The sequence below is a fragment of the Heterodontus francisci genome, chromosome 38, assembly GCF_036365525.1.
Source record: "Heterodontus francisci isolate sHetFra1 chromosome 38, sHetFra1.hap1, whole genome shotgun sequence".
In the NCBI taxonomy this organism is placed as follows: Eukaryota; Metazoa; Chordata; class Chondrichthyes; order Heterodontiformes; family Heterodontidae; genus Heterodontus; species Heterodontus francisci.
This window is the reverse complement of record NC_090408.1, coordinates 43,202,569-43,215,861: the sequence shown is the minus strand read 5'-3', so window position 1 is coordinate 43,215,861 and position 13,293 is coordinate 43,202,569. Positions and strand designations below refer to the sequence as shown.

The 13,293-nt window shown below is 44.3% G+C and overlaps 1 protein-coding gene across 12 annotated transcripts in view; it reads right to left on the bottom strand.

Moving 5' to 3' along the window:
• The window catches only part of megf11 (multiple EGF-like-domains 11), a 568,089-nt gene that overhangs the window by 552,476 nt on the left and 2,320 nt on the right, over positions 1-13,293 (bottom strand). For 3 of the 12 annotated variants that reach the window (XM_068018259.1, XM_068018264.1, XM_068018260.1), the window contains exon 1: positions 11,688-11,962. The exons of 6 other annotated variants lie outside the window; for them this stretch is intronic. The gene's annotated coding sequence lies outside the window, so the exon portion shown is untranslated. Of the gene's footprint in view, positions 1-10,876; positions 10,996-11,687; positions 11,963-12,070; positions 12,195-13,293 lie in introns of those variants that run through there. 3 more of the 12 variants (XM_068018265.1, XM_068018257.1, XM_068018266.1) reach the window with 3 other exon arrangements.

The following is a 13,293-nucleotide window of genomic DNA, read 5'->3' as shown; positions in this document are numbered from 1 at the left end:
TCACCACCACATTCTCAAGGGCAGTTAGGGATGGGCAATAAATGCTGGCCTATCCAGCAACGCTCCCATCCCACGAACAAATATTTTAAAAAATTCAACATGTTGCCACATAAATGTTTACTGCACAAGACAAGAGCTCATGGTATTGGGGTAATATTTTCGCATGGATAGAAGATTGGCTAACTAACAGGAAACAGAGATTAGGGATAAATGGGTCATTTTTAGGTTGGCAAACTGCAACTAATGGGATGCCCCAGTGATCAGTGCTGGGGCCTCAACTATTTACAATTTTTATTCATGACTTTGATGAAGGGACAGAGTGTACTGCAGCCAAATTTGCTGACAATACAAAGAAAATGGGAAAGCAAGTTGTGAGGAGGACAAAAAGACAGAGGAGACGGTGGTGTAGTGGCAATGTCGCTGAACGAGTAATCTAGAGGCCCAGACTAATGCCCTGTGGACACGAGTTCAAATCCCATGATGGCAGCAGGTGGAATTTAAATTCAATTAATTGATAAAAATCTAGAATTGAAAGCTAGTCTCAGTAATGGTGCCACGAAACTATCATCGACTGTCGTAAAAACCCATCAGGTTCATTAACATCCTCAGGGTAGGAAATCTGCCCGACCTGGCCTGACTTACATGTGACCCCAGACCCGCAGCAATGTAACTGACTCGTAACTGCCCTCTGAAATGGTCTAACAAGCCACTCAGTTGTCAAGGGCAATTAGGGATGGGCAACAAATGCTTGCCTTGCCAGTGATGTCCACATCCCATGAAAGAATTAAAAAAATTGTAAGTGAGCAGAAATTTGGCAGAGAGTATAATGTGGGGTTATCCACATTGGTAGGAATAGAAAGGCAGAATATTGTGTAAATGGAGAAAGACTACAAAACGCTACAGTATCCTTGTACATGAATCACAAAAGGTATAGCAAGAAATTAGAAAGGCAAATGGAATGTTGGCCTTTATTGCAAGTGGGATGGAGTATAAAAGTCGGGAAGTCTTGCAACATCTGTACAGGGCATTGGTGAGACCACACTGTGTAGTTTTGGTCTGCTTATTTAAAGAGGGATATACTTGCATTGGAGGCAGTTCAGAAAAGGTTCTCTAGGTTGATTCCTGGTACAAAGGGTTTGTCTTATGAGGAAAGGTTGAGCAGGTTCCTAAAGCAACCTGGGATGCAAGTCATCGGACCAGGTGACTTATCTCTCCTAAGCATAGCTAGCCTTTTTATCACCTCCCCCCCCCCCCATCTCAATTTTTATCCTATCTATTGCCTCTACTCTCTCTGCTTCTACTGATATTTTGTCAGCCTCCATTTCCTTAGTGAATACTGACACAAAGTACTCATTAAGTATATTAGCCTTGCCCTGCGCCTCTAAGCATACATTACCCTCTCTGTCCCTAATAGGCCCCACTCCTCCTCTTACTACTCACTTACAATTTACATGCCAGAGATCTTGGAGTTCCCTTTTATGTTGACTACCATTCCATTTTCATACTCTCTCTTTGCCAGTCTTATTTTCCTCTTCACCTTCCCTCTCAACCTATTGTACATGGCCTGATCCTCACTTGATGAGTTCACCTGACATGCATCATACACCCTCCATTTTGGTTTCATAATCATCTCTATCTCCCAAGGAGCCATGTTCTTGGTTCTCCTAACTTTCACCCTTGTTGGAATGTTCCTAACCTGTATCTGAAGCATCTGTTCCTTAAAGATAACCCATTGTTCTGAGACAGCTCTTGGTTCCTTTCTACCCTCTAGATCCCTTCTCACTGCATTGAAATTAGCCCTCTTCCAATCTAGATATGCTACTTTATTTTGTTCCTTGCTTATATTCTTATTTATACATAGAAAAATTGCACCTTAGTTTAGTTTAGAGATACAGCACTGAAACAGGCCCTTCGGCCAACCGAGTCTGTGCCGACCATCAACCACCCATGGATACTAATCCTACACTAATCCCACATTCCTACCACATCCCCACCTGTCCCTATATTTCCCTACCACCTACCTATACTAGGGGCAATTTATAACGGCCAATTTACCTACCAACCTGCAAGTCTTTTGGCTTGTGGGAGGAAACTGGAGCACCCGGAGAAAACCCACGCAGACACAGGGAGAACTTGCAAACTCCACACAGGCAGTACCCAGAATTGAACCCGGGTCGCTGGAGCTGTGAGGCTGCGGTGCTAACCACTGCGCCACTGTGCCGCCACGAGGCTGCCATTTGCACTGGCTGGTTCTAAATCATTTCTGGAGTATTTATACTTCAACAATGTTCTGAAATACGTTCTGAAATGACAAATTTACATGAAACTTTTGGGGTCCATGACGCACCCGTATTACACCAAGTTCCAAGCTACAATGGACTGCGTTATAGAGTCCCAGTGTACAGCCAATTCACTTACCATCTAATTCAGTCTAGTAATCTTCAATTAACAATAATTCCCAGCTCTTGACGGAGAAATTCAATTTATTTGCAAAATGTTATGCTCCATTTCAGATTATCTTTTCTGACTCCTGGTGCTATTCTATAAGTTGCTCACACAACAAATAGTGTTCTAAAGAAATAATGTGCCAACAGATTCGCATTGAAAACCCTTACGGTTACAAACAATTTTTTTTTTTAATTCGTTCACGGGATGCAAGTGTTGCTGGCAAGGCCAGCATGTGTTCCCCATCCCTAATTGTCCTTGAGGTGATGGTGAGCTGCTTTCTTGAACCACTGCAGTCCATCTGCTGTGAATTGATGCACTGGTTTTGATCTTCCAAAATTCACTAGATTCAGGGAAGGTTCCATTAGATTGGAAAATAGTGAATGTAACTCCTTTTTTCAAAAAGGGAGGGAGACAGAAAGCAGGAAACTACAGGCCAGTTTGCTTAACATCTGTCATAGCAAAAATGTTGGAAGCTATTATTAAAGATGTTACAGCAGGGCGCTTAGAAAAATTCAAGATTATCAGGCAGCGTCAACATGGTTTTGTGAAAGGGAAATTATGTTTAACCAATTTATTGGAGTTCTTTGAAGTACTAACATGTGCTGTGGATAAAGGGGAACCAGTGGATGTACAGTACTTAGCTTTCCAGAAGGTATTTGATAAGGTGCCACATCAAAGGTTATTACGGAAAATAAAAGCTCATGGTGCAGGAGGTAACATTTTGGCATGGATAGATTAGCTAGCTAACAGGAAACAGAGAGTAGGCATAAATGGATCATTTTCTGGCTGGCAAGATGTAACAAGTGGTGCGAAGCAGGGGTCAGTTCTGGGGCCTCAACTTCTCACAATTTATATAAATGACTTGGATGAAGGGACCAAAGGTATGGTTGCTAAATTTGCTGATGATACAAAGATTGGTAGGAAAGTAAGTTCTGAAGAGGACATAAGGAGGTTACAAAAGGATACAGATAGGTTAAGTGAGTGGGCAAAGATCTGGCAAATGGAGTATAATGTGGGAAGATGTGAAATTGTCCATTTTGGCAAGAAGAATAAAAAAGAAACATATCATCTAAATGGTGAGAGATTGCAGAACTCTGAGATGCAGAGGGATCTGGTGTCCTAGTGCATGAATCGCAAAAGGTTAATATGCAAGTAATTAGGAAAGATAATAGAATGTTAACGTTCATTGCGAGGGGAATTGAATACATCAGTAGGGAGGTTATGCTTCAGATATATAGAGCATTGGTTAGACCACATCTGGAGTACTGTGTACAGTATTGATCTCTTTATTTAAGGAAGGATGTAAATGCATTGGAATCGGCATCGCTGGGTCAGCAACAACCAAGGCACCAGAAACGGCATACCCAGCCCTGTCGACCCTGCAAAGTCCTCTTACCATCATCTGGCGGCTTGTGCCAAAGTTGGGAAATGTCCCACAGACTAGTCAAGCAATAGCCTGACATAGTCATACTCGCAGAATCATACCCGACAATGTCCCAGACACTGCCATCATCATCCCCGGATATGTCCTGTCCCACCGGCAGGACAGACCCAGCAGAGGTGGCAGCACAGTGGTATACAGTCAGGAGGGAGTTGCCCTGGGAGTCCTCAACATCGACTCCAGACCCCATGTAGTCTCATGGCATCAGGTCAAACATGGGCAAGGAAACCGCCTGCTGATTACCACCTCCCTCAGCTGATGAACCAGCACTCCTCCATGTTGAACAGCACTTGGAGGAAGTACTGAGGGTGGCAAGGGTGCTGAATGTACTCTGGGTGGGGGACTTCAATGTTCATCACCAAGAGTCACTCTGTAGCATCGCTACTGACCGAGCTGGCTGAGTCCTAAAGGACATAGCTGCTAGACTGGGTTTGCAGCAGGGGAGGAGGGAACCAACAAGAGGGAAAAATATATTTGACCTCGTCGTCACCAATCTGCCTGTCGCAGATGTATCGGTCCATGACAGTACTGGTAGGAGTGACCACTGCACAGTCCTTGTGGAGACGAAGTCCTGTCTTCACATTGAGGATACCCTCCATCGTATTGTGTGGCACTATCACCATACTGCGTGCAATTCTGGTCGCCACACTACCAGAAGGACATGGAGGCTTTGGAGAGGGTACAGAAGAGGTTTACCAGGATGTTGCCTGGTCTGGAGGGCATTAGCTATGAGGAGAGGTTGGAAAAACTCAGATTGTTTTCACTGGAACAGTGGAGGGGCGACATGATAGAGGTTTACAAAGTTATGAGTGGCATGGACAGAGTGGATAGTCAGAAGTTTTTTCCCAGGGTGGAAGAGTCAGTTACTAGGGGACATAGGTTTAAGGTGAGAGGGGCAAAGTTTAGAGGGGATGTGCGAGGCAAGTTCTTTACACAGAGGGTGGTGAGTGCCTGGAACTTGTTGCCGGGGGAGGTGGTGGAAGCAGGTATGATAGCGACGTTTAAGAGGCATCTTGACAAATACATGAATAGGATTGGAATAGAGGGATACGGAAGTGCAGAACGTTTTAGTTTAGACAGGCATCAAGATCAGCGCAGGCTAGGAGGGCCGAATGGCCTGTTCCTGTGCTGTACTGTTCTTTGATAAGTAACATTCACAACACACAAGTGCCAGACAATGACCATCTACAATAAGAGAGAATGTAACCATCTCCCCTTGACATTCAATGGCATTACAATCACTGAATCCCCCACTATCAACATCCTGGGGGTTACCATTGTTCAGAAACTGAACTGGAGTAGCCATATAAATACCCTGGCTACAAGAGCAAGTCAGAGGCTGGGAATCCTGCGGTGCGTAACTCATCTCCTGACTTCTCAAAGCCTGCCCACCATCTACAAGGCACAAGTCAGGAGTGTGATGGAATACCATCCATTTGCCTGCATAGGTGCCGCTCCAACAACACGCAAGAAGCTCGACACTATCCAGGACAAGCAGCCCACTTTGATAGGCACACCATCTGCAAACGTTCACTTCCTCCACCACCGACACACAGTAGCAGTAGTGTATACCATCTACAAAATGCACTGAAGCAACTCACCAAGACTCCTTAGACCACACCTTTCAAACCCGCAACCTCTACCACCTAGAAGGATAAGGGCAGCTGATGCATGGGAACACCACCACCTGCAAGTTCCCCTCCAAGCCACACATCATCCTGACTTGGAACTATATCACCATTTGTTCACTGTTGCTGGGTCAAAATCCTGGAACTCCCTTCCTAACAGCACTGTAGGTGTACCTACCCCACATGGACTGCAAAGGTCAAGAAAGCAGCTCACCAACACCTTCTCAAGGGAAATTAGGGCCGGGCAATAAATGCTGGCCCAGCAAGCGGACGCCCACATCCCAGGAACGAATATATTTTAAAAAAGGAAGCAGTTCAGAGCAAGTTTACTGGACTAATACCTGGAATGGGTGGGTTGTCTTATGAGGCACTATGAGGTGTTGTGTGGCACTACCACCGTGCTACATGGGATAGATTTCGAACAGATCTAGCAATGCAAAACTGGGCATCCATGAGGTGCTGTGGGCCATCAGCAGCAGCAGAACTGTACTCAACCACAATCTGTAATCTCATGTCCCAGCATATCCCCCACTCTACCATTACCATCAAGCCAGGAGACCAACCCTGGTTCAATGAAGAGTGCAGGAGGACATGCCAGGAACTGCACCAGGAATACGTCAAAATGAGGTGTCAACCTGGTGAAGCTACAACACAGGACTATCTGCGTGCCAAACTACATAAGCAGCATGCGATAGACAGAGTTAAGCGATCCCATAACCAACAGATCAGATTTAAGCTCTGCAGTCCTACCACACCCAGCTGTGAATGGTGGTGGACAATTAAACAACTAACTGGAGGAGGTGGCTCTACAAATATCCCCATGCTCAATAATGGGGGAGCCCAGCACATCAGTGCGAAAGATAAGGGTGAAGCATTTGCAACAATCTTCAGCCAGAAGTGCCAAATTGATGATCCATCTCGGCCTCCTCCTGAAGTCCCCAGCATCACAGATGCCAGACTTCAGCCAATTCAATTCACTCCGCGTGATATCAAGAAACGACTAAAGGCACTGGATACTGCAAAGGCTATGGGCCCTGACAATATTCCAGCAATAGTACTGATGACCTGTGCTCCAGAACTTGCTGCACCCCTAGCCAAGCTGTTCCAGTACAGCCACAACATCAGCATCTACCCTGCAATGTGTAAAATTAGCCCAGGTATGTCTTGTACACAAAAAGCAGGACAAGTCCAACCTGGCCAATTACCCCGCCATCAGCCTACTCTCAGTCATCAATAAAGTGATGGAAGGTGTCATCAACAGTGCTATCAAACGGTACTTGCTTAGCAATAACCTGCTCAGTGATACTCAGCTCGGGTTCTGCCACGGCCACTCAGCTCCAGACCTCATTACAGCCTTGGTTCAAACATGGACAAGAGCTGAACTCAAGAGGTGAAGTGAGAGTTACTGCCCTTGACATCAAAGCAGCATTTGACCGAGTATGGCATCAAGGAGCCCTAGCAAAACTGGAGTCAATCGGAATCAGGGGGAAAACCCTCTGCTGGCTGGAGTCATACCTAGCGCAAAGGAAGATGATTGTGGTTGTTGGAGGTCAGGAGCTCCAGGACATCACTGCAGGAGTTCCTCAGGATAGTGTCCTAGGCCCAACCTTCTTCAGCTGCTTCATCAATGACCTTCCTTCAATCATAAGGTCAGAAGTGGGGATGTTCGCTGATGATTGCACAATGTTCAGCACCATTCATGACTCCTCAGATACTGAAGCAGTCCATGTAAAAATGCAGCAAGACCTGGACAATATCCAGGCTTGGGCTGATAAGTGGCAAGTAACATTCGCGCCACACAAGTGCCAGGCAATGACCATCTCCAACTAGACAGAATCTAACCATCTCCCCTTGACATTCAATGGCATTATCATCGTTGAATGCCCCATTATCGACATCCTAGGGGCTACCATTGACCAGAAACTGAACTGGAATAGCCGTATAAATACCGTGGCTACAAGAGCAGGAATCCTGCGGCAAGTAACTCACCTCCAGACTTCCCGAAGCCTGTCCACCACCTACAAGGCACAAGTCAGGAGTGTGATGGAATACTCTCCACTTGCCTGGATGGGTGCAGCTCCAACACTCAAGAAGCTTGATACCATCCAGGACAAAGCAGCCCGCTTGATTGGCACCCCATCTACAAATATTCACTCCCTCCACCACCGACGCACAGTGGCAGCAGTGTGTACCATCTACAAGATGCACCGCAGCAACGCACCAATGCTCCTTAGACAGCACCTTCCAGATCCGCGACCTCTACCAACTAGAAGGAAAAGTGCAGCAAATGCATGGGAACACCACCACCTGCAAGTTCCCCTCCAAGTCACACATTATCCTGACTTGGAACTATATCACCGTTCCTTCACAGTCGCTGGGTCAAAATCCTGGAACTCCCTTCCTAACAGCACTGTGGGTGTACCTACCCCACATGGACTGCAGCGGTTCAAGAAGGCAGTTCACCACCACCTTCTCAAGGGCAATTAGGGATGGGCAATAAATGCTGGCCTGGCCAGTGACGCCCACATCCCATGAATGAATAATTTAAAAAAAGGAAAGGCTGGACAGGCTAGGCTTGTATCCACTGGAATTTAGAAGAGTAACAGGCGACTTGATTGAAACATATAACATTCTGAGAGGTCTTGACAGGGTGAACGTGGAAAGGATGTTTCCCCTTGTGGGAGAATCTAGAACTCGGGGTCACTGTTTAAAAATAAGGGGTCGCCCATTTAAGACAGAGATGAGGAATTTTTTTCTCTCAGAGCGTCGACAGTCTTTGCAACTCTCTTCCTCAAATGGCAGTGGAAGCAGAGTCTTTGAATATTTTTAAGGTAGGGGTAAATAGATTATTGATAAGTAAGGGGGTGAAAGGTTAGCGGGGGTAGGCAGGAATGTGGAGTTGAGGTTACAATCAGATCAGCCATGATCTTATTGAATGTCGGAGCAGGCTTGAGGGGCCGAGTGGTCTACTCCTGCTCCTAGTTCGGATGTTCGCAAGTACACCCATAGTTGTTTTAGGGAGGAAGTTCTAGGACTTTGACCCAGCGACACTGAAGAAGCGGCAACATATTTCCAAGTCAGGATGATGTGTAACTTGGAGGGGAACTTGCAGGTGGCGATGTTCCCATGTGTCTGCTGTTCTTGTTCTTCTGAGTGGTAGACAACCTTGATATGCAATGAGCATTGGCTAATTGCTGGAGTGCATCTTGTAGATGGCACACACTACTGCTGTTGTAGTGCACTCATCCAGGCAAGTGGAGAATAATCCATCACACAACTGACTTGTGCCTTGTAGATGGTGGAAAAGCTTCGGGAAATCAGGAAGTGAGTTACTCACTGCAGAATTCCCAGCCTCTGACCTGACCTTGTAGCCACAGTATTTATATGGCTGGTCCAGTTAAGTTTCTGGTCAATGGTAACCCACAAGATGTTGGTGGTGGGGAATTCAGCAACCGTAATGCCATTGACTACCTAGAGGAGATGGTTAGATTCTCTTTTGTTGGAGATTGTCATTGCCATTGGAATGCAAGTACAATGTAATTATTCGCTGTGTCAAAAAACTGACTATTCAACAAAGCTCATTCTCTGGATTAGAAAGGATCTGTACCATGTATACTAGGACTTGAAGCTACTCACATCAAGTCCTGTTCACCTTCAGCCCTATGCTCACTCACCTACACTGGTTCCCAGTCCAGCAATGCCTCAAATTTAAATACTCATCCTTGTATTTAAATCCCTCCAGGGCCTCACCCTTCTCTATCTCTGTAACCTCGTCCAGGCTTGCAATCCTCAGAGACAATGTGTTCCTAAAATTTTGGCCTCTTATGCATTTCCAATTTCCTTCGACCGATCACTGGCAGCCAAGCCAGTTGGCTAGATCCCAAGCTCTAAAATTCCCTTCTTAAACTTCTCCACCTCTCTCTCCTCTAAAGCACCCATTAAAACCTCTCTTTGACCAACGTCCCTATGTGACTCAGTGTCAAATTTTGTCCAATAACATTCCCAAGAAACGCAATGGGATGTTTTAATTTGTTAAAGCCGCTATATAAATGCATGTCATTGTTGTTGCTGTTGAAGGGAATGATAGGTGTGACAAATTTGGTATATGAGGTGGTGGGCTGGGGAATGTTCAACACAAGTTAAAATTAGTTTCCATGTTACTGGAGTCTGATCTGACCAATATTAGTATTTTGTCAAGTTTAATTTCTGCTTAGTGACTCCTTAAAATGCAGACTCTAGTTTTAGTGGAGAATCCTGTTCACCAGTTATAATGCATTTGTTACAGTTCGTGTAAATCATTCCAGATGCATTTTACTAGATACGTACAACCCTTCTCAATGTCTATCAAATAATATTCCCCATCTCACTTGTGTCTCATTGTCTCTTAATTCAATAATGTGTGAAACGTACCTTTTTATGGAGAGTACATTCAGGTCAGGAACCTCTCAGAGCACAAAATCTGACCCATCTATACTGCACACTAGAAGTCAGATTATAATAGTCTATTCAAGGGTTCAAAGGAAGATGTAAACCAGGTCTCACTGCAAAATAATGTTGCAGTACCGATGGGTATATTCGACTTCCCTTCTCAAATCGTATTCTCTTCTTTTTGATTGGAGCACTCAGTATTTAAGTTAAAGAATATAGCAGTTCACATCTGCTGGAGAAATTAAACCTTTCAAGGTAACCCAAGTAATTAATGCAGAATTAGAGGGCTTCATTAACTAAATATTATGAAAAGTAGGTTGAAGCTCACAATATAAGAAAGACTAGTCATAATCCACTACCCCCCCCCCCCACCAAAGAAAATCTTGACAAACCTTTGACCATTACTAGCTGTCTACTTACCTTGCAGACTGACAAAATTAAGTCTTACTAGACTTCATTTACCTAAAAATTCCTACAGCTCCTGGCACAAAATCATCACAATTCCTTAAGATGTTCGTTATTTAAAGTTAATTTAACTGCCTTCGATTGATAATCCTCAAATTAAAATAGCGATTACATTGAAAATGAAAGTGGATAATGGCTGTTCCAATTTGCAGTATTACCGTGCACGGAGATTTCAATAATAAAAAGTATTAAAAAACGACGCATTCCTGAGCTAGTTAATTAACAAAATAGCTCGGTTTCTAATGCAATACGCGTACTGATTATTTTCCCCATAAACTGATCCTAAAAGTTATAGTGGTTACAGTTGCGAAGATTTCACTGGGCACAGTACACCCACAAAACCACAAATGCAACCGGTGTATTAACAGGGTCCCTTTGGTTTGAAAGTTAATTAAGGTAAGCATGGGAGGGAATAACCGTATGCAACCTGAGCTTTTCCCAAAAGACGCAAATAAAGGAGATTTACTGGTGCATACAAGCTCCTCTGAACCCTTCACTTAGGGAAATTCTGCATTATGTTCTTCCAAACTCCGCTTTCTGCAAAGTTAAACCTCAGCACCATCCTCAGAAAAAAATGCCTGCGAACTGATACAGAAGAGAAATTAAATGTAGGCAATTGCTATTATTGCATATAAAAACAAGAAATGCTGGAAATATTACCATCCTTCGGGACTTGGCTCTCCTTTTAATTTAAGGATTAGTCTGGTAAGCAAATATTACAGTGCATTTATCTTGATAATTTGGAATTTACATTTAGGAGAGGCAAAGAGTTGCAATATTTTAACAGATATCACGCATGCACGCAGTCAACCAAAGAATATTAAATCAATTTTGCTTGGGTAGAGTCGTACTGTCTTTAAAAGATACAAAAAGAAAAGGCTTAACTTTCGGTCCGTGGCAACGGTGTCAGAATTATGGCACTTTTATTGAAGATTTTCTACTCCCTGATCAGCCAGATCATAATGCGGCAAACACGGGATAATAAGAAGAATAATTCAACAAAATAAACCCAACGCCACACGCAAACATTATGTACGATTATTAAAAGTTTTTTTTTGCAAGCTACAGATGAATGGAGCACAAAGAGACGCTGAGTTACCAACAGCTCAATGGTCCTTTCGGAGAGGCAGTACAGGCCGGACGGGCCGAATGGCTTCCTCCCGAGCTCGGTGACTGTCCGGGGCTCATGAAGTTAAATGTTGGGCAAGTAACAACCACCAGAAAAAGGTTATAAATTAAGTTGTTAACGGAATATTAAAGGTTTAATTCTAACTAACCTGTCTAGAAACGCCTGTCTCCTCCTACTTCAGCTGAGTAGCTGCTGATGGGTTTGGAGTTTGGCGCTCGACGCCGTCCTCTCAGTGGAGGCTCCCGGGCCTTGTGTGTGAGGGAGGGGAGGTGATAGGACATGGGGTGCGCAGGGCCGGGACAGTGGAGAGTCTTGTTATTAAGCCGCGTGAGGGGCGGCTCTCCCCCCGGGTGACGGACGGGCTGACCGGCCGGCTCTCCCTCCACTCGCGCTCCGGCGAGCGCCCTGTCACACCCGTGACCTCACTCCCCCTTCCCCCGACCACGTGCCCCACCCGCGAGGACCCGAGCCGCGCGTGCGCACAAACACATAAACTTTTTTTTTGCAACGCGGTAATGTACTTCAACTCACATAGTATCTAACTTCAGGCCATCATTCCCTTGGGCACACATTATACAGCAGATAACGGTGATTTTGCTGTTTCGTTGGCAGGCTGCAATTTTAACTTTCCCTTTCAAAATGCAATGTTACGGAAAGTCATTTTTTAATCCTCTGTTTTAAAAGCTGGAGATAGAAACATCAGTGTTGTATATCAGCTGCAGTTCTAGGGTTCTATACAATACAATATTTTTATTTCCCGCTTGAGCCTTACTGTTATGGTGTTTTTGAGGAGAGTGACTAGTTTCCCATTTCGAACCTTTAAATTATAATTTAGTCAAAATATGATTTAAAGCAAACAGCACATTTTTAAAATTCGCCCTTCATTAGTGTTTGTCTCTTTTATATCCAAAATGTTCGAATTGATAATACTATCTGGTTCTGTTTAAGAATTCCTTCTCTTTTCGTATTCAATAAACTATTATTTATTGGCACATTATGGTGTTTCAAACTAAATTGCACATTTTACAGATGTAAATTCATGTTTTTTCACTTTCCCCGTGCAGGAAAGGTTTTGTGTATTTCCAGCAACAATGTGGTGTTGCTGGAAGAACCGTTACTGTCCTTTTGTGTTTCTCAGCTGGTGACGAACACCAGAACATGAAAGGCAGCAAGTCTTAATTCCGAAACAAAAGCAAGAAATACTCAGCAGGTCCGGCAGCATCTGTGGAGAGAGAAGCATAGTTTACATTTCAGGTCTGTGACCATTCATCAGACGAAAGGCCATCGACTTGAAAGGTCAACTATGTTTCTCTCTTCACAGATGCTGCCTGACCTGCTGAGAATTTCCAGCATTTTCTGCTTTTAAGTCTCAATTCAGGGTTTATTTCGAAGTCAAATCTGGGGAATTTGCCTTGGAGCTGGACAGAGGTATACACTGCTTCTCTCTCCACAGGTGCTGCCAGACCTGCTGAGCATTTCCAGCATTTCTGTTTTTATTTCAGAGGTATACAGTGTTGGGAATTGGGTATCCTTTGCCTTGGTGCGACATTCACTTAAATGAGCCCTTTGGTTCCTTTTTCTACCAATGTAGTCTTTTTCTATATCTGACAGAATATGTAGATGAGGAGATGAGTGTAAAATTTGGTGTTTCCGAGAGAGGTGAAGGGAAGTGACCGCTTAGGAGAGTGACATGACCGTGACACAATGATGGGGTTGCCTCACATAACACTATTTATTTGACCAAAGTTTTGGTT